The sequence below is a fragment of the Eleutherodactylus coqui genome, chromosome 3 (genome assembly GCF_035609145.1).
Source record: "Eleutherodactylus coqui strain aEleCoq1 chromosome 3, aEleCoq1.hap1, whole genome shotgun sequence".
Taxonomy (NCBI): Eukaryota; Metazoa; Chordata; class Amphibia; order Anura; family Eleutherodactylidae; genus Eleutherodactylus; species Eleutherodactylus coqui.
This window is the reverse complement of record NC_089839.1, coordinates 296,242,431-296,264,440: the sequence shown is the minus strand read 5'-3', so window position 1 is coordinate 296,264,440 and position 22,010 is coordinate 296,242,431. Positions and strand designations below refer to the sequence as shown.

Sequence of the window (22,010 nt, the reverse complement as noted above, 5' to 3'; positions counted from 1 at the left end):
GTATTTGTACTAATGACAAGAATTTCGCACAAATTTCATAGGGGTTTTTACAGTTTTTCTGGCAGTTTTTTTCATGTTGTTAAATTTGCAACTTGACATTTCTTTTTTTTAACAAGCCTTTAAAAGCGCTGAAAAAATAATGTACGAAGGAAGCTGTAAACAGCCATAGTGTTCAATATGGTCCATGTGCTCAGCCCATCACAACGAGTGCTCAGCTCCGTGCAATGGTATAAAATGTAGAAAAATGCCCCAAAAAATAAAAAAAACGCAAAAAAAAGTCAGACTTTTCTTTAATGTTCCAACTTTAGTTTTATTCACAACTGTCTTGCCAAGAAGATAATGCTTAAGATTTAAAGCCTAGCAGCGACTCTGCGTTTAATCGTCTAATGTAATCCCGTTACTTGCCAATAAAGTGCGATCGTGTCACTCATCCCGTGTTGTTCTAGAACTGTTATTTCTTTTACGGAAATATAAAGAGTTTAAAAAGCAATAAAGTAACAAATAGAAGCGAAGGCGAGGGGAGCAGCTGCCGGCTTTACAGCCTTCCCAGAACCTTAAAATGATATGTTACAACCATAGAAAAAAATCTTTTCTGCACAATGTCAGACAGAAGGCGGTAAAGGCCACCCAACCCTTCAAATCATGGTAAAAGTCACAGTGAAAAGTGGCAACCCCACTGAGTCCATTTTATGGTACCAAGAGGTTGTCACTTCCCTCTCCTATCATTCACCAACCATATGGAAATTGTAGCGTCAGATCCAAATTAGACTTTTCCAATGTGGATCTGACACTTTATTATGCAGGAGAAATTTGAGAGGAAGCCTTAAAGTTCTGCCACAGAAAATCATGCAGATCCGGATTTAGCCCCAATCACAGAGGCATATCAGCAAAGCGCCACTCAATATGGGTACCATGCGAAAACCACATAAAGATAAATCCATGCCATATGAGCTACGGCATGAATTTCTATAGGATTCAAACCAAATGTGAAGATGGAACAATGCCTCTACAGCACCACCTACTGGAAGGCAACATTCCTGCAAGTCAATGTCAGACTTTTTAACAAGCCTTGTAAAAATGATTGGGAATGTAAGCCAAAAACAGAGTCTTCTTCAGAAGGAAAAGATAACTATGTACAGATAGACTGTTTTGGGGTATTTACCCCCTTATCAGTTTCTGGTTTGGCGAGGTAAGAGGCCGGTGAAGTGGGTCAGGATGGGTATCGTTTCTCTTACACACTGATGAGGAGCAAATACGCCAAAACAGTCTGTCTGTGCATGGTTATCTTCTCCTTCTGGAGAAGCCTTTGGCTGATATTCCCAGTTATTGTTACAAAGCTTGCAGAAATGCTGCCTTCCAACAGGTGGTGCTATGGAGACATTGTTCCATCTTACCATTTGTATATTTCCCAGAGGAGCATGGATTGACTTATAAGTCTCCTTACACCTTCTAGGTGCTCGCCCTAGGGAGAAATGATACTCTTCCTAACCCATAGCATTCAACGGAATGCTAAAATGGCATGAATTTCGGTAGGGATTTGGAGGGGAAAAATGTGAACAGGGCCTTGGGCTGTGTTTAAATCAATACGTCATACATAATTTAGGAGTATGTATGAGGAGAGCTCCTGGCATCCACTGCATGTTAAGCATCGCCAAAGGCCACCAAAGACTCAATAGAGGCCAAAACAGTGTCCTTTGGGCCTCCATTGGGCTGGTAAGCGCTGGCATGCCTTTTTTTATACTGTACAGAGAAATGGAGTAAATAGTGCTCCGCTGCGAAAAAAGTAAACCATACAGATAACTTTTTTAACATGGTGGCCAATTGGCAATATATGGTTACACAGTGACATATGCCAGAGGTGAAAATCGGGGGATACCCCGGACACATACCACCAATGTATAGGGATTAGAGATGAGCGAGCATGCTCGTTTCAGCCTGATGCTCGATGGAGCATTGATATTGTTGAGTAACTGATTACTCGACCAAGCATCTCCATCTCTCCCTCTCCAATTTACCCAAGCACCACATGGTGCTCGGTCAAGTAATAAGTTACTCGACAATATCAATGCTCGAGCGAGCATCAGGCTTAAACGAGCATGCTCGCTCATCTCTAATAGGGATAGCATGAAGTGAACAGATCCTAAGAAAGGAACTCTATTAGCCTGGCTTACTCCACCAATAGTTTCTTAAAGGGGTATTACAAGAGCTAACATTGCTGGCACTGATAAGTTATGCCATCAATATCTTAAAGGTCCAGTTAATGAAACCCTAAAAGATGACTAATCTGAAGGCATAACTGCTGCTTTTGCTTATTGTCGGACACGAAACGGCTCCCCTTTAGCGAGATTCACATCTCTTCAAGCAAGGCATTGGTAACTATTTAAATAAAGGGATTTTAATGCAACCCATTCAAATCTTATCTGAGATTTCCATAACGACAAACTTTGAATGCGACTATTATGTGTCAAACAATAACACAGTACCTGCAAATATTCCGGCTCCTTGGATTTCCAAAATAATGATACTTCATTGTGATATGTAAGAACTGAAATTTAAGGTGTATTTCCCGTTTAAAAAAATTTGAAACATAATCACCTTATAAACAAAGGATCTGGAATTTGCAAAGAATAGCAATACAAAGGATAAAGATATAGCGCAGTTCTCGTACCGCAGCTAACCAGTCAAAAGCAGACAGATGGTGGAAATATACCCTACACCAATGTATAGGGGTCATGGCTATTTTAAGCCAACATCCCCTTCAACGTCTAATTAATCTTCTTTAAACACCTGCAGGCTGATTACAATATTCAAGATGTATGGAGGTAATGTTCTTATTTCCATATAGAAGAAATGCAATTTTTTTTTGCCTTTCCTCTTAGGATTCAGAAAAAATCCTTCAGGAAAGTGAAAATTATCACAAATGCTTAAGCTTTTAATTTCTAATTTTAAAGATAAATTTAATATTCATATATATTTTTCTTTCATTTTGTTTATGATATTCTTTCAATCATGCTTCAGGAAGTGATAAAGAATGAAAGTACTATAATATTGCCTAATTTGTACAGTGAAAGATACTATAAAACAGCCCAATATGCAAAGGAATATAACTGCTATAATACTGCCTCCTATGTACAAGAATATAACTACTATAACACTGCCCCCATATGTACAAGAATATGACTACTATAATACTGCCCCTTATGTACAAGAGTATAACTACTATAATACTGCCCCCTATGTACAAGAATATAACTGCTATAATACTGCCCCCTATGTACAAGAATGTAACTACTATAATACTGCCTCCTATGTACAAGAATATAACTACTATAATACTGCCCCCTATGTACAAGAATATAACTGCTATAATACTGCCCTCTATGTACAAGAATGTAACTACTATAATACTGCCCCCTATGTACAAGAATATAACTGCTATAATACTGCTCCCTATGTACAAGAAGATAACTATTATAATACTGCTCCCTATGTACAAGAAGATAACTATTATAATACTGCCCCCTATGTACAAGAATATAACTACTATGATACTGCCCCCTATATACAAGAATGTACTTACTATAATACTGCCCCCCTATGTACAAGAATATAACTACTATAATACTACCCCCTATGTACAAACATATAACTACCATAATACTGCCTGGTATGTACAAGAATATAACTACTATAATACTGCCTCCTATATACAAGAATATAACTACTATAATACTGCTCCCTATGTACAAGAATATAATTACTATAATACTGCTTCTATATACAAGAATATAACTACTATAATACTGCTCCCTATATACAAGAATATAACTACTATAATGCTGTCCCAATTGTACAAAAATATCACTATTAATATTCTGTCCCCTATGTACAAGAATATAACTACTATAATACTGTCCCAATTGTACAAAAATATCACTATTATTATTCTGTCCCCTATGTACAAGAATATAACTACTATATTACAGCTCGTATGTACAGGAATATAACTACTATAATACTGCCCCCTATGTCAAAGAATATAACTACTATAATACTGCCCCCTATGTCCAAGAATATAACTACTATAATACTGCTCCCTATGTACGACAATATAACTACTATGATACTGCGCCCTATGCACAAGAATATAAATACTATAATACTGGCCCGTATGTACAGGAATATAACTACTATGATACTGTCCCCTGTGTACAAAAATATAACTACTATAGTACTGCCCTATGTACAAGAATATCACTACTATAATACTGCCTCAAATGTACAAGACTATAACTACAATAGTACTGCCTCCTATGTACAAGTCTATAACTGCTATAATACTGCCCCCTATGTACAAGAATATAACTACTCTAATACTGCTCCTCTATACAAGAATATAACTACTATAATACTGCCCCCTATGTACAAACATATAACTACTATAATACTGCCCCCTATGTACAAGAATATAACTACTATAATACTGCCCCCTATGTACAAACATATAACTACTATAATACTGCCCCCTATGTACAAGAATATAACTACTATAATACTGCTCCCTATATACAAGAATATAACTACTATAATGCTGTCCCAATTGTACAAAAATATCACTATTAATATTCTGTCCCCTATGTACAAGAATATAACTACTATAATACTGTCCCAATTGTACAAAAATATCACTACTATTATTCTGTCCCCTATGTACAAGTATATAACTACTATATTACAGCTCCTATGTACAGAAATATAACTACTATAATACTGCCCCCTATGTCCAAGAATATAACTACAATAATACTGTCCCCTATATACAAGAATATAACTACTATAATACTGCCCCCTATGTACAAGAATATAACTACTATAATACCGCCCCTATGTACAAGAATATAACTACTATAATACTGCCCCCTATGTACAAGAATATAACTACTATAATACTGCCCCTATGTACAAGAATATAACTACCATAATACTACCCCTATGTACAAGAATATAACTATTATAATACTGCCCCCTACGTACAAGAATATAACTACTCTAATACTGCCCCCTATGTACAAGAATATAACCACTATAATACTGCAGCCTATGTACAAGAATATAACTACTATAATACTGTCCCCCTATGTACAAGAATAAAACTAGTATAATACTACTCCTTTGTACAAGAATAGAACTACTATAATACTGCCCCCTATCTACAAGAAAAGAACTAGTATAATACTGCCTCCTATGTACAAGAATATAACTATTTAATACTGCCCCCTAGGCACAAGAATATAACTACTATTACACTACCCCCTATGTACAAGAATATAACTACTATATTACTGGCCCATATGTACAAGAATATAACGAATATAATACTGCCTCCTATGTACAAGAATATAACTACGATAATACTGTCCCCCTATGTACAAGAATAAAGCTACTATAATACTACTCCTATGTACAAGAATATAACTACTATAATACTACCCCCTATGTACAAGAATAGAAATAGTATAATACTGCCTCCTATGTACAAGAATATAAGTATTTTAATACTGCCCCCTATGCACAAGAATATAACTACTATTACACTACCCCCTATGTACAGGAATATAATTACTATAATACTGTCTCCTATGTACAAGAATATAACAACTATAATACTGCCCCTATGCACAAGAATATACATACTATAATACTGCCCCCTATGTACAAGAATATAATTAGTATAATACCGCCCTCTATGTAGAAGAGTATAACTACTATAATACTGCCCCCTATGTACAATAATATAACTAATATAATACTGCTCCTATGTACAAGAATATAACTACTATAATACTGCCCCCTATGTACAAGAATATAACTACTATAATACTGCCCCCTATGTACAAGAATATAACTACTATAATACTGCCCCCTATGTACAAGAATATAACTACTATAATACTGCATCCTATGTACAAGAATATAACTGCTATAATACTGACCCCTATGTACAAGAATATGACTACTATAAAACTGCTCCCTATGTACAAGAATATATGTATTATAATACTGTGCCCTATGTGCAATACTACAACTACTGTAATACTGCCCCTATGTACAAAAATATAACTATTATAATACTGCCCCCAATGTACAAGAATATAACTAGTATAATACTGCCCCCTATGAACAAGAGAATAACTAATTTAATACAGCAGCCTATGTACAAGAATATAACTGCTATAATACTGACCCCTACGTACAAGAAAATAACTACTATACTACTGCTCCCTATGTACAAGAATATAACTACTATAAAACTGCAGCCTATGTACAAGAATATAATTACTATAATACTGCTCCTATGTACAAGAATATAACTAGTGTAATACTGCCCACTATGCACAAGAATATAACTAGTATAATACTGCCCACTATGTACAAGTATATTACTACTATAATATTGCTCCTATGTACAACAATATGACTAGTGTAATACTGCCCACTATGCACAAGAATATAACTAGTATAATACTGCCGTCTATGTAGAAGAGTATAAGTACTATAATACTGCCCCCTCTGTAGAAGAGTATAACTACTATAATACTGCCCCCTCTGTACAAGAGTATAACTACTATAATACTGCCCCCTATGTACAAGAATATGACTACTATAATACTGCTCCCTATGTACAAGAATATAACTACTATTATACTGCTCCTATGCACCATAATATAGCTACTATAATACTGCCCCCTATGTACAAGAATATAACTACTATAATACTGCAGCCTATGTACAAGAATATAATTACTATAATACTGCCCCGTATGTACAAGAATATAACTACTATAATACTGCCCCCTATGTACAAGAATATAACTACTATAATACTGCTCCCTATGTACAAGAATATAACTAGTATAATACTGCCCACTATGCACAAGAATATAACTAGTATAATACTGCCCCCTAGGTACAAGAATATTACTACTATAATACTGCCCCCTAGGTACAAGAATATTACTACTATAATACTGCTCCTATGTACAAGAATATAACTAGTGTAATACTGCCCACTATGCACAAGAATATAACTAGTATAATACTGCCGTCTATGTAGAAGAGTATAAGTACTATAATACTGCCCCCTCTGTAGAAGAGTATAACTAATAAAATACTGCCCCCTCTGTACAAGAGTATAACTGCTATAATACTGCCCCCTATGTACAAGAATATGACTACTATAATACTGCTCCCTATGTAAAGAATATAACTACTATTATACTGCTCCTATGCACCATAATATAGCTACTATAATACTGCCCCCTATGTACCAGAATATAACTACTATAATCCTACCCCCTATGTACAAGAGTATAACTAGTATAATACTGCAGCCTATATACAAGAATATAACTACTACAATACTGTCCCCCTATGTACAAGAATATAACTTCTATAATACTGCTCCCTATGTACAAGAATATATCTATTATAACATTGTGCCCTATGTGCAATACTATAACTACTGTAATACTGCCCCCTATGTACAAAAATATAACTACTATAATACTGCCCCCTATGTCCAAGAATATAAGTATTATATTACTGCCCCCCATGTACAAGAATATAACTAGTATAATACTGCCCTCTGTGTAGAAGAGTATAACTACTATAATACTGCCCCCTATGTACAAGAGAATAACTAATTTAATACAGCAGCCTATGTATAAGAATATAACTGCTATAATACTGACCCCTACGTTAAAGAAATTAACTACTATAATACTGCTCCCTATGTACAAAAATATTACTACTATCATACTGCAGCCTATGTACAAGAATATAAGTACTATAATACTGCTCCTATTTACAAGAATATAACTAGTGTAATACTGCCCACTATGCACAAGAATATAACTAGTATAATACTGCCGTCTATGTACAAGAGTATAACAACTATAATACTGCGCCCTCTGTAGAAGAGTATAAATACTATAATACTGCATCCTATGTACAAGAATATAACTACTTTAATATTGTCCCCCTATGTACAAGAGTATAACTACTATAATACTGCTCCCTATGTACAAGAATATATCTATTATAATACTGTGCCCTATGTAAATAATATAACTACTATAATACTGCCCCCTATGTACAAGAATATAACTACTATAACACTGCCTATTATGTACAAGAATATAATTATTATAATACTGCCCCCTATGTATAAGAATGTAATTAGTATAATATTGCCCTCCATGTAGAAGAGTATAACTACTATAATACCGACCCCTATTTACAAGTATATAACTACTATAATACTGCCCCCTATGTACAGGAATATAACTACTTTAATACTGCAGCCAATGTTCAAGAGTATAACTACTATAATACTGCTCCTATGTACAAGAATATAACTACTATAATACTGCTCCTATGTGCAAGAATATAACTAGTGTAATACTGCCCCCTATGGACAAGACTATAGCTACTATAATACTGCCCCCTATGTACAAGAGTATAACTACTATAATACTGCAGCCTATGTACCAGAATATAACTACTATAATATTGCCCCCTATATACAAGAAAATAACTATTATTATACTGCCCCCTATGTACAAGAATATAACTACTATAATGCAGCTCCTATGCACAATAATATAACTACTATAATAATGCCTCCCATGTACAAGAATATAACTACTATAATACTGCCCCCTATGTACAAGAGTATAACTACTATAATACTGCAGCCTATGTACAAGAATATAACTACTATAATACTGTCCCCATATGTACAGGAATATAACTTCTATAATACTGCTCCCTATGTACAAGAATATATCTATTATAATACTGTGCTCTATGTACAATAATATAACTACTATAATACAGCCCCCTTTGTACAGGAATATAACGACTGTAATACTGCCCCCTATGTACAAGAATATAACTGTTATAGTACTGCCCCCTATGTTCAAGCATATAACTAATATAATACTGCCCTCTATGTAGAAGAGTATAACTACTATAATACTGCCCCCTATGTACAAGAGTATAACTAATATAATATTGCAGCCTATGTACAAGAATATAACTGCCATAATACTGACCCCTATGTGCAAGAATATAACTACTATAAAACTGCCCCTATGTACAAGAATATAACTACTATAATACTGCCCTCTATGTACAAGAATATAACTACTATAACACTGCTCCCTGTGTACAAGAATATAACTACTATAATACTGCCCCCTATGTACAAGAATATAACTACTATAATACTACTCCCCTGTGTACAAGAATATTTCTACTATAATTCTGAAGAATATTATAACTGAACTATTTTAATACTACTTCTATATACAGGAATATAACTACTATAATACTGCCCCCTCTGTAAAAGAGTATAACTACTATAATACTGCCCCTATGTACAAGAATATAACTACTGTAATACTGCTCCCTATGTACAAGAATATAACTACTATAATACTGCCCCCTATGTACAAGAATATAACTACTATAATACTGCCTCCTATGTACAAGAATATAACTACTATAATACTGCCTCTTATGTACAAGAATATAACTAGTGTAATACTGCCCCTTATGTACAAGAATATAGCTACTATAATACTGTCCCCTATGTACCAGAATGTAACTAGTATAATACTGCCCCCTATGTACAAGAATATAACAACTTTAATACTGCCCCCTATGTAAAAGAATATAACAACTGTAATACTGCCTCCTATGTACAAGAATATAACTATTTTAATACTGTGCCCTATGCACAAGAATATAACTACTATATAACTGGCCCCTATGTACAATTATATAACGACTATAATACTGCCCCCTATATACAAGAATATAATTACTATAATACTGCCCCCTATGCAAAAGAATATAACTACTATAATACCGCCCCCTATGTACAAGAATATAACTAGTATAATATTGCCCCCTGTGTACAAGAGTATAACTGCTATAATACTGCATCCTATGTACAAAAATATAACTACTATAATACTGTGCTCTATGTACAAGAATATAACTACTATAATACTACTCCCCTGTGTACAAGAATATTTCTACTATAATACTGAAGAGTATTATAACTGAACTATTTTAATACTACTCCTATGTACAGGAATATAACTACTATAATACTGCCCCCTATGTACAAGAATATAACTACTATAATACTGCCTCCTATGTACAAGAATATAACTACTGTAACACTGTCCCCTATGTACAAGAATATAACTGCTATAATACTGCTCCTATGTACAAGAATATAACTACTATAATACTGCCCCCTATGTACCAGAATATAACTACTATAATACTGCCCCCTATGTACAAGAATATAACTACTATAATACTGCTGCTATGTACAAGAATATAACTACTATAACACTGATCCTATGTACAAGAATATAACTACTATAATACTGCTCCTATGTACAAGAATATCTACTATAATACTGCCTACTATGTACAACAATATAACTACTATAATACTGCCCCCTGTGTACAAGAGTATAACTACTATAATACTGCATCCTATGTACAAAAATATAACTACTATAATACTGTGCTCTATGTACAAGAATATAACTACTATAATACTACTCCCCTGTGGACAAGAATATTTCTACTATAATACTGAAGAGTATTATAACTGAACTATTTTAATACTACGCCTATGTACAGGAATATAACTACTATAATACTGCCCCCTATGTGCAAGAGTATAACTACTATAATACTGCTCCCCATGTACAAGAATATAACTACTTTAATACTGCAGCCTATGTACAAGAATATAACTACTATAATACTGCTCCTATGTACAAGAATATAACTAGTGTAACACTGCCCCCTATGTACAAGAATATAGCTACTGTAATACTGCCCCCTATGTACAAGAGTATAACTACAATAATACTGCCCCCCTATGTACAAGAATATAACTACTATATTACTGTCCCCTATGTACAAGAAAATAACTATTATAATACTGCCCCCTATGCACAAGAATATAACTGCTATATAGCTGACCCCTATGTACAGTAATATAACTACTATAATGCAGCTCCTAAGCACAATAATATAACTACTACAATACTGCCTCCCATGTACAAGAATATAACTACTATAATACTGCCCCCTATGTAGAAGACAATAACTACTTTAATACTGCAGCCTATGTACAAGGATATAACTACTATAATACTGCTCCTATGTACAAGAATATAACTAGTGTAATACTGCCTTCTATGTACAAGAATATAGCTACTGTAATACTGCCCCCTATGTACAAGAGTATAACTACAATAATACTGCAGCCTATGTACCAGAATATAACTACTATAATACTTCCCCCCTATGTACAAGAATATAACTTCCATAACACTGCCCCCTATGTACAAGAATATAACTACTATAATACTGTCCCCTATGTACAAGAAAATAACTATTATAATACTGCCTCCTATGTACAAGAATATAACTGCTATATAACTGACCCCTATATAACTACTATAATGCAGCTCCTATACACAATAATATAACTACTATAATACTGCCTCCCATGTACAAGAATATAACTACTATAATACTGCCCCCTATGTACAAGAATATAACTACTATAATACTGTCCCCATATGTACAGGAATATAACTTCTATAATACTGCTCTCTATGTACAAGAATATATCTATTATAATACTGTGCTCTATGTACAATAATATAACTACTGTAATACAGCCCCCTTTGTACAAGAATATAACTACTGTAATACTGCCCCCTATGTGCAAGAATATAACTATTATAATACTGCTCCCTATGTACAAGAATATAACTACTATAATACTGCCCCTATATACAAGAATATAACTACTATAATACTGCCCCTATGTACAAGAATATAACTACTATAATACTGCCCCCTATATACAAGAATATAACTACTATAATACTGCTCCCTATGTACAAATATATAACTACTATAATACTGCCTCCTATGTACAAGAATATAACTAGTATAATACTGCTCCCTATGCACAAGAGTATAACTACTATAATACTGCCCCCTATGAACAAGAATATAACTAGTATAATACTGCTCCCTATGTACTAGAGTATAACTACTATAATACTGCCCCCTATGTACAAGAATATAACTAGTATAACACTGCCCCCTATATACATGAATATAACTACTATAATACTGCCCCCTATGTACAAGAATATAACTACTATAATACTGCCCCCTATGTGCAAGAATATAACTACTATAATACTGCCCCCTATGTACAAGAATATAACTACTGTAATACTGCCTCCTATGTACAAGTATATAACTACTATAATAGTGCCTCCTATGTACAAGAATATAACTACTATAATACTGCCCCCTATGTACAAGAATATAACTACTATAATACTGCCTCCTTTGTACAAGAATATAACTACTATAATAATGCCCCCTATGTACAGGACTATAACTACTATAATACTGCCCTCCATGTACAAGAATATAACTACTATAATACTGCCCCCAATGTACAAGAATATAACTACTGTAATACTGCCTCCTATGTACAAGAATATAACTACTATAATACTGCTCCTATGTACACGAATATAACTACTGTAATACTGCCCCTATGTACAAGAATATAACTACTATAATACTGCCCCTATGTACAAGAATATAACTACTATAATACTGCCCCTATGTACAAGAATATAACTACTATAATACTGCCCCTATGTACAAGAATATAACTACTATAATACTGCCCCTATGTACAAGAATATAACTACTATTATACTTCCCCCTATGTACAAGAATATAACTACTATAATACTGCCCCCTATGTACAAGAATATAACTACTATAATACTGCCCCCTATGTACAAGAATATAACTACAATAATACTGCCCCCTATGTACAAGAATATAACTACTGTAATACTGCCCCCTATGTACAAGAATATAACTACTATAATACTGCCCCCTATGTACAAGAATATAACTACTATAATACTGCCCCCTATGTACAAGAATATAACTACTATAATACTGCCCCCTATGTACAAGAATATAACTACAATAATACTGCCCCCTATGTACAAGAATATAACTACTGTAATACTGCCCCCTATGTACAAGAATATAACTACTATATTACTGCCCTCTATGTACAAGAATATAACTACTATAATACTGCCCCCTATGTACAAGAATATAACTACTGTAATACTGCCTCCTATGTACAAGAATATAACTACTATAATACTGCTCCTATGTACAAGAATATAACTACTGTAATACTGCCCCTATGTACAAGAATATAACTACTATAACACTGCCCCTATGTACAAGAATATAACTACTATAATACTGCCCCCTATGTACAAGAATATAACTACTATAATACTGCCCCCTATGTACAAGAATATAACTACTATAATACTGCCCCTATGTACAAGAATATAACTACTATAATACTGCCCCCTATGTACAAGAATATAACTACTATAATACTGCCCCCTATGTACAAGAATATAACTACTGTAATACTGCCTCCTATGTACAAGAATATAACTACTATAATACTGCTCCTATGTACAAGAATATAACTACTGTAATACTGCCCCTATGTACAAGAATATAACTACTATAATACTGCCCCTATGTACAAGAATATAACTACTATAATACTGCCCCTATGTACAAGAATATAACTACTATAACACTGCCCCTATGTACAAGAATATAACTACTATAATACTGCCCCCTATGTACAAGAATATAACTACTATAATACTGCCCCCTATGTACAAGAATATAACTACTATAATACTGCCCCTATGTACAAGAATATAACTACTATAATACTGCCCCCTATGTACAAGAATATAACTACTATAATACTGCCCCCTATGTACAAGACTAACTGCTATAGTAGAGAAAAAATTGAATCCTAGCAGATGAGATATTGGCTCCCATGACTGCATTAATCTAGGCTGTGGTCCATGTTGTGCAGCTTTGCAGTGTACAGGGGTGTTCTCCAGTTCCGGTTGCTGCCTCCACTGCTATCATGATCAGCAGCAGATATATTTGTACAGGAGATGTTAGAAGTTGTGTGATGATGGCACAGGAGGCGCCCACCCTGCTGCCACTCTCAGTCAGTTCTGCTTTGAGGGTATTCTTTGCTGCAGAGACCATTTACCATTTTGCTGTGGTGTCAATTTCACATTCCTGAGCCGTGTTGCTTAGTGATTTATGGCGATTCCTAATGTGTTTTTTCAATCCCCTCTCTAGAGACCTATGTTACGGCATAACAGACAGGATGTGAATAATTGTACCCCACTCGATTCATTAATTAGGGCAGAGGTGGTGTTACTGCTAATTTGGTAGTAAGATAAGATACTCCCCATAACATACTAATGTCATGTCTGTAGATGAATGGCTACATATTAACTCTACTTCATGTCAATTGTAAAGCTGTTTTTATGTACTCAGTATGCCACAGCAATATATGGCTTCTGTTGTGTATATAGGTGTGTTGAGGGCCTATATCTAGAGACTCTGCTTATCGGGGCTGTCCCACTTCTAGCCATTGATGACATTTCCTCAGGATAGGCCATTAATAGCAGATTGGCAGGGATCTACCACCTGAGACTCCCAGGGATGAGCTGTTTTGCTGGGCTGGTGTCTTTAAGTACTGAGATTTTTGCTCAACAGCTTCAGACATTGCTCAGTGGCCTAGGTTGGCACTGCAGGCTGAGTCCTATTAAAGGGAATGGGATACAGCCTGCAATGCCAACCAGGGCCACTGCACAATGTACAGAGCTGTCTGTTTCCTGCAGCATAACAGCTCAGTACACAAAGACACCAACCCAGGGAAACAGCTGATCCCTGAGGTTCCGGGTTGGTCCAGGTTGCTACACCCCAACAATTTGTTATTGATGACTTATGCTGTGGATAGCCCATTGATAGCTAGAAGTGGAACAACACATTTAATGAAGGAGAAAAGGTCAAAAGCATATTGGGGTTTTTTGCCCTGAAGTTTTTTGCCTACGCTGTCCTCATACCAGCATTCAGCTTTTTGTTTTTTTTGTTCCATCTTGGCAACAGGAAACGAAATTCCAGATCCATCCACAATTGAAATTAATAGCACACGATAAACCTCATTGACTGTAATGAGATCTATTCAACTTCCATCAGGTTGTCCGGCATTTTTCCTGCGCTATTTCATTCAGCATTTTGTGCCATAGCTATCTGAACAGAGTGCCTGGTGGAGATGTGCACATAGCCTTAGATTGAAGGCCCATATTGAGAGGGAGCCCTGCTTACTCCCATGAGGTATATGGAAATGGGTAACATACTCCTGCCCCCTTGGCATCCTATATGGAATGCATACCCTTTGTTAGTTTGCCCTTTTAATAAAGGCTGAGTTAATCGATGGGAAGTTCTTGGTCCAGGATCCTCATATCTTGGCCAGAGTAGAGAGCAGGGACAAGTAGTGTCTCTTTGGAGGACCCATCCCATCCTACAGTGCACACAAGCCATTGATGTAAATGAACACTGTGTAATACTTCATTTTTCCTGTGGAGGCACTGCAGGAAAACTGAACACCTAATTCCAAGTTTCCCCACAAACTACAGCTTTATTGATGGGGGTCCTAGCAGGCGGAAACTTTGGTGGCAATTTAATAAGACTCGTGTTTCAAACGCCAGCCTACGCTTCTTCATATATTAGACGCATTTCAGCAACTCCATGCATCTACACAGAGATCCATGCTAGCTAGGAGCTGGTATAGATTTCTCTGTATGATTTACACCAGTTTCTAGCAGCCACGCCCTTCCTGAAAAGCCCCGCTACTTTTTTTGGGAAAGTGGCATGGAGCAGCATAGTCAAAAAGTTGTAAAATTCTATCACCAGCGCAGCTTACGTCCAACTTTGCAACTTTTGTACACCAAAAACTGATAATTTCCCCTTTGTGATCAACTTTTAAGAGACCCTTTAAATAGGTAGGATAAGTTATCAATGGTTCAGAACTGTAAAACCCCTGTAAATAAATGAACACCAGAGTTTCAACCATTTTAATTCCCATTCACAACAAGAAATGGGTGTGTTCTCAAAAAGGGGCAGGGCCATGTAAGAATATGGGAGTGACTTGGCAAATTAGGGTGTGGCCTAAATGAATGAGGGCTGGTTGATCCCTCCTAATCTTAGACAATATATTGTACAATGATTGGGGTATTCTGAGAATCAACAACCAAGTCCCCAAAAGTACAATTATGTGTGCAAGTATTTGCTCCAGTGTGCTATAGCATGGTATGAGCAAGGCCTTCACTTATCAGATAGCATTAATTATCCACTAGTCATGTGACCATTTACAGATCTTCACCTGTGCCAGTGACATGACATTCTTGTGACACTGTTACAATATATGACACTGTACAGTCCTCCATTTATGACATAGCAATGTATATTCATCCTCTGACTACATGGCACCGTATCGTTACCTACCTTTCACATACTGTAGCATGGGCTGGTGAGTCACAGAGCAGTTCATACAGTATATAGCATTATCCATCAGTTCCCTTATCACATCACATTCTATACCAGTGCCTTCACCTTGTACACTCCACCGTCTACCTCATGGTAATATACTTCCTATCATACTATACTCATCACATATCATTGTATATACTAGTACACTTATACCTAGTCCATATTTTCCATGTCATTATACAGTATACTAGTCCATTAATCCCATATCACTGTAGACTATCTCATTAATTGCATATATCTGTATACTAGTCCACTTATGTCATGTTGTTGTGCACTATTTGACTTATCCCAAGTTATATTCTACTAGTCCACTTATATCACTATAGACTAGTTTAACTGCATATCAATATATACTAGTCCACTTACCCCATGTCATTGTATGCTAATCCACATATTACATTTCATTGTATACTCCTTGACTTATCACATCTAATTGTATACTAGTCCACTTTTCCCATATCACTGTATGGCAGTCCATGTATCCCATGTCCATGTGACAATATACTAACCTACTTATTCTATGTCATTATATTAGTCCACTTGGCTTCTCCTATGCCATTGTATATTACTTCATTTATCAAATGCTGAATGCCAGTCCACTTATGTTATGTAATTGTAAACGAATACACATATTACATGTCATTATATACCAGTCAATATATCACATCTAATTGTGCACTAGCCCATGTTTCCTATGCCATTATATACTATCCCACTTATGCCATGTCATTGTATACCAGTTCATTTATTACATGTTGTATACTAGTTCATTTATCCAATGTCATTTAATACTATTTTTCTATGTCAGGGCATACTAGTCCACTCATTGCATATATCTGTATCAGCCCACATAGTCTATGTTCTGGTATACTAGTCCACTTCTCCTATCTCACTGTAGACTAGCCCACTACTCATATAGCCATTTTAGCCACAGGAAAACTCCCTTATCAGATGCCATTCTGAGCATGGCAATGTAGACATCATTTGATGCCATCACTTGGCGAGGTAGACTAGTTCACTCATCAATTGGCATTGTGACCCCACCACTAATAACACCACTCTATCAGTTCCTGGCTTTGTACACCCGTTTACTTGTCTCAGGCATGGTGCCCTCTTCAGCTACTGCATGATATTATAAACTCCTCCAATATCTTATCAAAACCCAGTTTCATGAAAGGGATCTACAGTAGTGGTTGTCAGTCCCTTCTATGTGATGCTCCATTATAATGCAAGCAGCAGATATATGAAGCACCCAAGTGTTAGCCTCATAGAAAGAATCTGGAATCATCTTCTTAGCTGGGAGTCTATTTCTTGATCATTGCTGCCCTCTTGGTTGTTTGAATTATGTCCATAGAGAAATCCCTAAAGCTAAATGCAATTCCAGTTTACTATTGCTGCATCCAAGAGTCTCCAGCCCCGAAAATATCCATGACTGGATTATGTGGAAGAGTCAAGCAAAAGAGAAGCTCTGTCTGTGAGCTGCAGAGAGAAGCTCAATGTCCCCAGCTAAGCACCCTAAAAATCAAATCAATAGAACCCCCAAAACTATCCAGATCCATAAAACATGTACATGGGACACATCCAAAATGGACACATGACCCAGAACATACAACTGCAACAAGTCCCTTTACCCTCAGAATGCAATGACTGGGCTATTTTTTCCAATTACTGCAAGATCAGGAATGACACAACCAAAAAACATCATTTTATACAAATGTTACATTGTATCAAGCCAGATGCAACACAAGAATGAAAGATGTTGGTGCAAAGAAATGAGAGCCATAGATATTACACTACTCCCAAGTCAGGGATCACCGGAGCCCCTAGAACAAGCTGTAAGATTGTAGGTCCTGGTCAGACTCTGAGGACCTCTTCTAATATGGCTGTTTTAATAACATGGTGTGAAGATCATCTGCCCAGTAATGAAAAGATCTTAAGATCAGAGGTAAAACTTATGAGCTCTGGAGCTGCTGCCCATTCCAGCTCATCTTGCTGCTTCCTTCCCTTGGTTAAAATAAGTCTTTTCTGCAAAGGCTTGAAGGCTGCTTGGGTCTCCACCATGAGGAAGACACTAGAATGAGCCTGACAAGCCATGCAAATCGTGAAGGCAAGACAGTCTTAGGAGACATCTTTAAGAAGAAACCAATGAAATGACGGAAAAAGCAGATTATTCCCCGTTCTGTACAAAAGGCATGACTCCATGGATTGAAAAGGAATTGCAAATTGGAACCATTTTCGGTGACATGTGTCTGCAGACCAGACCCAGCTTTGCAGGTGTTAAGGAGACCTGAGAACATCCTGCAGCTCTCATGTATTTCTACATAAATCATCTTTCTTTCTGTAATGATCCAGTGTAACCTGCTGCACATATATCACTGTTTCTAGCAAGGATAGCAATTAAGCGAAGGGAGATAGCCCAGTGCAAATCCATCTCCCTATGCAAACCTATTCCAGAGGACACTGTCTACTTAATTACATGCTGTCAATGGAGCCGAATCTAAAGAGTCTGAAGCTAGAATTCTGCACCCTGAGAGCTCCTTGATGCTCGACTGTTGAAGCTCCTTGATCCGTTGCCTGCAGAACTAACACCCTACATGTTCATTATAGGGACTCCAGCCATCAGATGGAGTAACTTGGCCACCATCTCTACTACAGTCTAAAGTGATGGCCATGGTGGACCAGGGAGGTTCCCTACATGACAGAACCTGAAGTCACTCTTCCATTTCCTATATCTAATCCATAGATATAAGGCAATGAACCTACATTCTGAAGATCCTACTACACTGTCTGAAGCCAAATTAGCTCCATCTCTTATTCTGGTCACATATTTAGACAGATGATGCATTAGAAGGATGAAATATTCAGACTTCGCCTTTGGTCATCATGGGATACATATGGGTGCACAGTGCAGAAGGGGATATAAGGAGAAATAAGATAAAGTTTGCAGTAAGCCGTTGAATTAGTGACATGTCATCTTCCATATAAGAGGGGCTGCTCTGCTCTCCAGAGCTCTGCTGATTGATTTTAGGACCACTCTAGGATCTTTGCTCCTCAGTTACAAGGGGGGAGATACTCACGCTCATCCTACAGCAATGCATAAATCATCACACCCCAGGATAGTAAGACACATATACAGTACCCTGCTCATTTTTTCCCTCAATTCAGTCACGAGTAAAAGCTTTGCAGAATGAAATGCAATTTTCCCCACACATCCACCTCCCCCCACCACTAGTCCATGACTGCAATCAGATGGAATACCTTTTCCCCTACCTTATATGTGCTGCCCTGTGATCACACTCTCATCCTCTTGTTGCATTAAATGACTCCTTCTTCTCTTATTTCCAGGCTGCTTTTTTTACACCCTTGTCCTGATACAAGTAGGTCCTTTAAAGCCAAGTGCAATAGCTGGGCATCCCCTGGTTAGAAAATCCTCAGCAGTTTGGGTCCAGTGCAGGCAGAGCATCAGCATCAGCAGCAGCCCCTCAATCACACAGCAGCATCAGCACCAGCAGCAGCAGCAGAGGCAGAGAGCTCTGCAGGCCACATCTCTCACAGCTTATACTGTACATCACTACCGCATTCCTCCTAATAGGAGGCCCCTGCCAAGGAGATGCTTCTCCTCTGTGCAGCCAAAAGGCAGGAGTGATCCCCTGGGGAGGGGTCTTGGCATCTAGCAGATACAAGGGCAGGCTGGCAGCCTTTTTTTTTTTTTTTTACTAAGGGCAAGTAAATCCAGCTGGCCCAGATAATACAGCATAAGAGGCTCTCACTGTATCAGGGGATGTGAGCAGCCTGGGCTCTTTAACCCTTTGCTGCACACTTTCTTGAGTCAGGGAAAGACCTCATCTTCTGCTGCAGCAGCTCAGGAAATATGTATCTGTCAATCAATACTTGCAGTGCTGCTGAGTAATGCTCGCTCATAGTTACCAAGTGCTGCCATGTGGGTTAAAACCATCAGGGAAAAGTTATTGTAGCAGTTTATTATGTTTATTATTATTATGTTATTTATATATGAAATATAAATATTAAATGGACAGTTTATTAGGGTGCATTCACATCTGCGCTGGGGCTTCCAGTTGGAGGTTCCATTGCAGATTTGGCACAAAATGCTGGAAGAATAAAGCGCTGCATTATAGTCAATGGGTCCGTTCGGCGCTGTTTGCGTCCATCCTCAGACGGAGACGTTGGGCCGCAGGGATTCCTCTTTCTCATTCCCCAAATGGAGCAGGAAAGCAGAACCCTTTGATGCAGGTGTGAAACGACCCTTATAGACACTGGCCCTTTCTTGATTAGTGCTTCCCTATGCTGCGGGCAGTGGTGAGCCGTAGGATTCAGGATACGATTCAGCAGATGGAGTAACCAAAGTTTACCATGTTTATTGCTGAACCAAGAAATAATAGTATAGTAATGATGAATGAAGGCAGTCGGTTATGACCTTTGTATCCGCTGCGTATTTATACACAACATCAAAGCGATTTTGCACTTCCCTTTTTGCGTGCACAAATACACGCCAGAGCGGGCAGGATTTGCGGACATAAACCATTTTCAGTTGTGTAAATATTTTTCTGCGTATTTACGAGCCCAAAATGCGCTCATGCTCATCAGTGTGGCCCAAAAAACTCAACTTTCAGCTACAAAGCAAGAAAGCCCCTATTTTTTTTTTCTCTTTTTACCAACCCTTTATTTGGGGCAGTTTCAGGTTCTTATGTCTAAGACGAGGTTTGCTCAAAGATCATGAATGTTCAGACTTTTTACTAATGACAAAGAAGAAAAACAACTGTTGCTTAGAGTCGTGGAAGCAAATCGCAAGGCTGTTCCAACACAGATGGCCAAGAGGTCTGCTGTCCGACCCTTCAGCGCTGACTGACAAGTCGTTGCGCCGGAATTTTGACTACTTTCATATATTTTGAGGTATTTTTGTAGGAACGGCACAAAGGTGTAGATTGTCGGGACAAACGCCATTGTAATCTATATATATATAAATGTATGTCTGTCTGTTTGTCCTTTTTGCGCTACTACACCATTCATCCGATCGCCATGAGACTTTGGGAAGTCGTTGAGTACACTCCTGGGAAGATTATAGGCATAGTACATCTATCCTATGATAGGTGCCGCGTGTACGAGCATCATCGACAGTTATGCCCCCCAGACGTAGATCGTTCGATTTCCATCTCAAGCACAAAAGAAAAAGGCATTACGAGCAACGGGATGCGTGTTCAACTACAAAATGATGCATCCGCCGAACGTATCACAAGACAATTGCTGGATATTGAGAATGCTGAGGTAAAATAAAAGCAGCGCTGTGATTGGTCGCTATTACTTATACTGCTCAGGTCACATGAAAGCTGCGTTGTGATTGGTTGTTATATATTATACTGCTAAGGTAACATGAAAGCTGTGCT

General features: G+C 37.0%; 1 protein-coding gene across 3 annotated transcripts in view; it reads right to left on the bottom strand.

The window, feature by feature from the left end:
• DAB1 (DAB adaptor protein 1) overlaps positions 1 to 20,044 on the bottom strand; it is a 721,580-nt gene extending 701,536 nt beyond the window's left edge. For all 3 annotated transcript variants that reach the window (XM_066594781.1, XM_066594782.1, XM_066594784.1), the window contains exon 1: positions 19,879 to 20,044. The gene's annotated coding sequence lies outside the window, so the exon portion shown is untranslated. The remainder of the gene's footprint in view (positions 1 to 19,878) is intronic.
• Between the last annotated feature and the right edge of the window lie 1,966 nt (positions 20,045 to 22,010).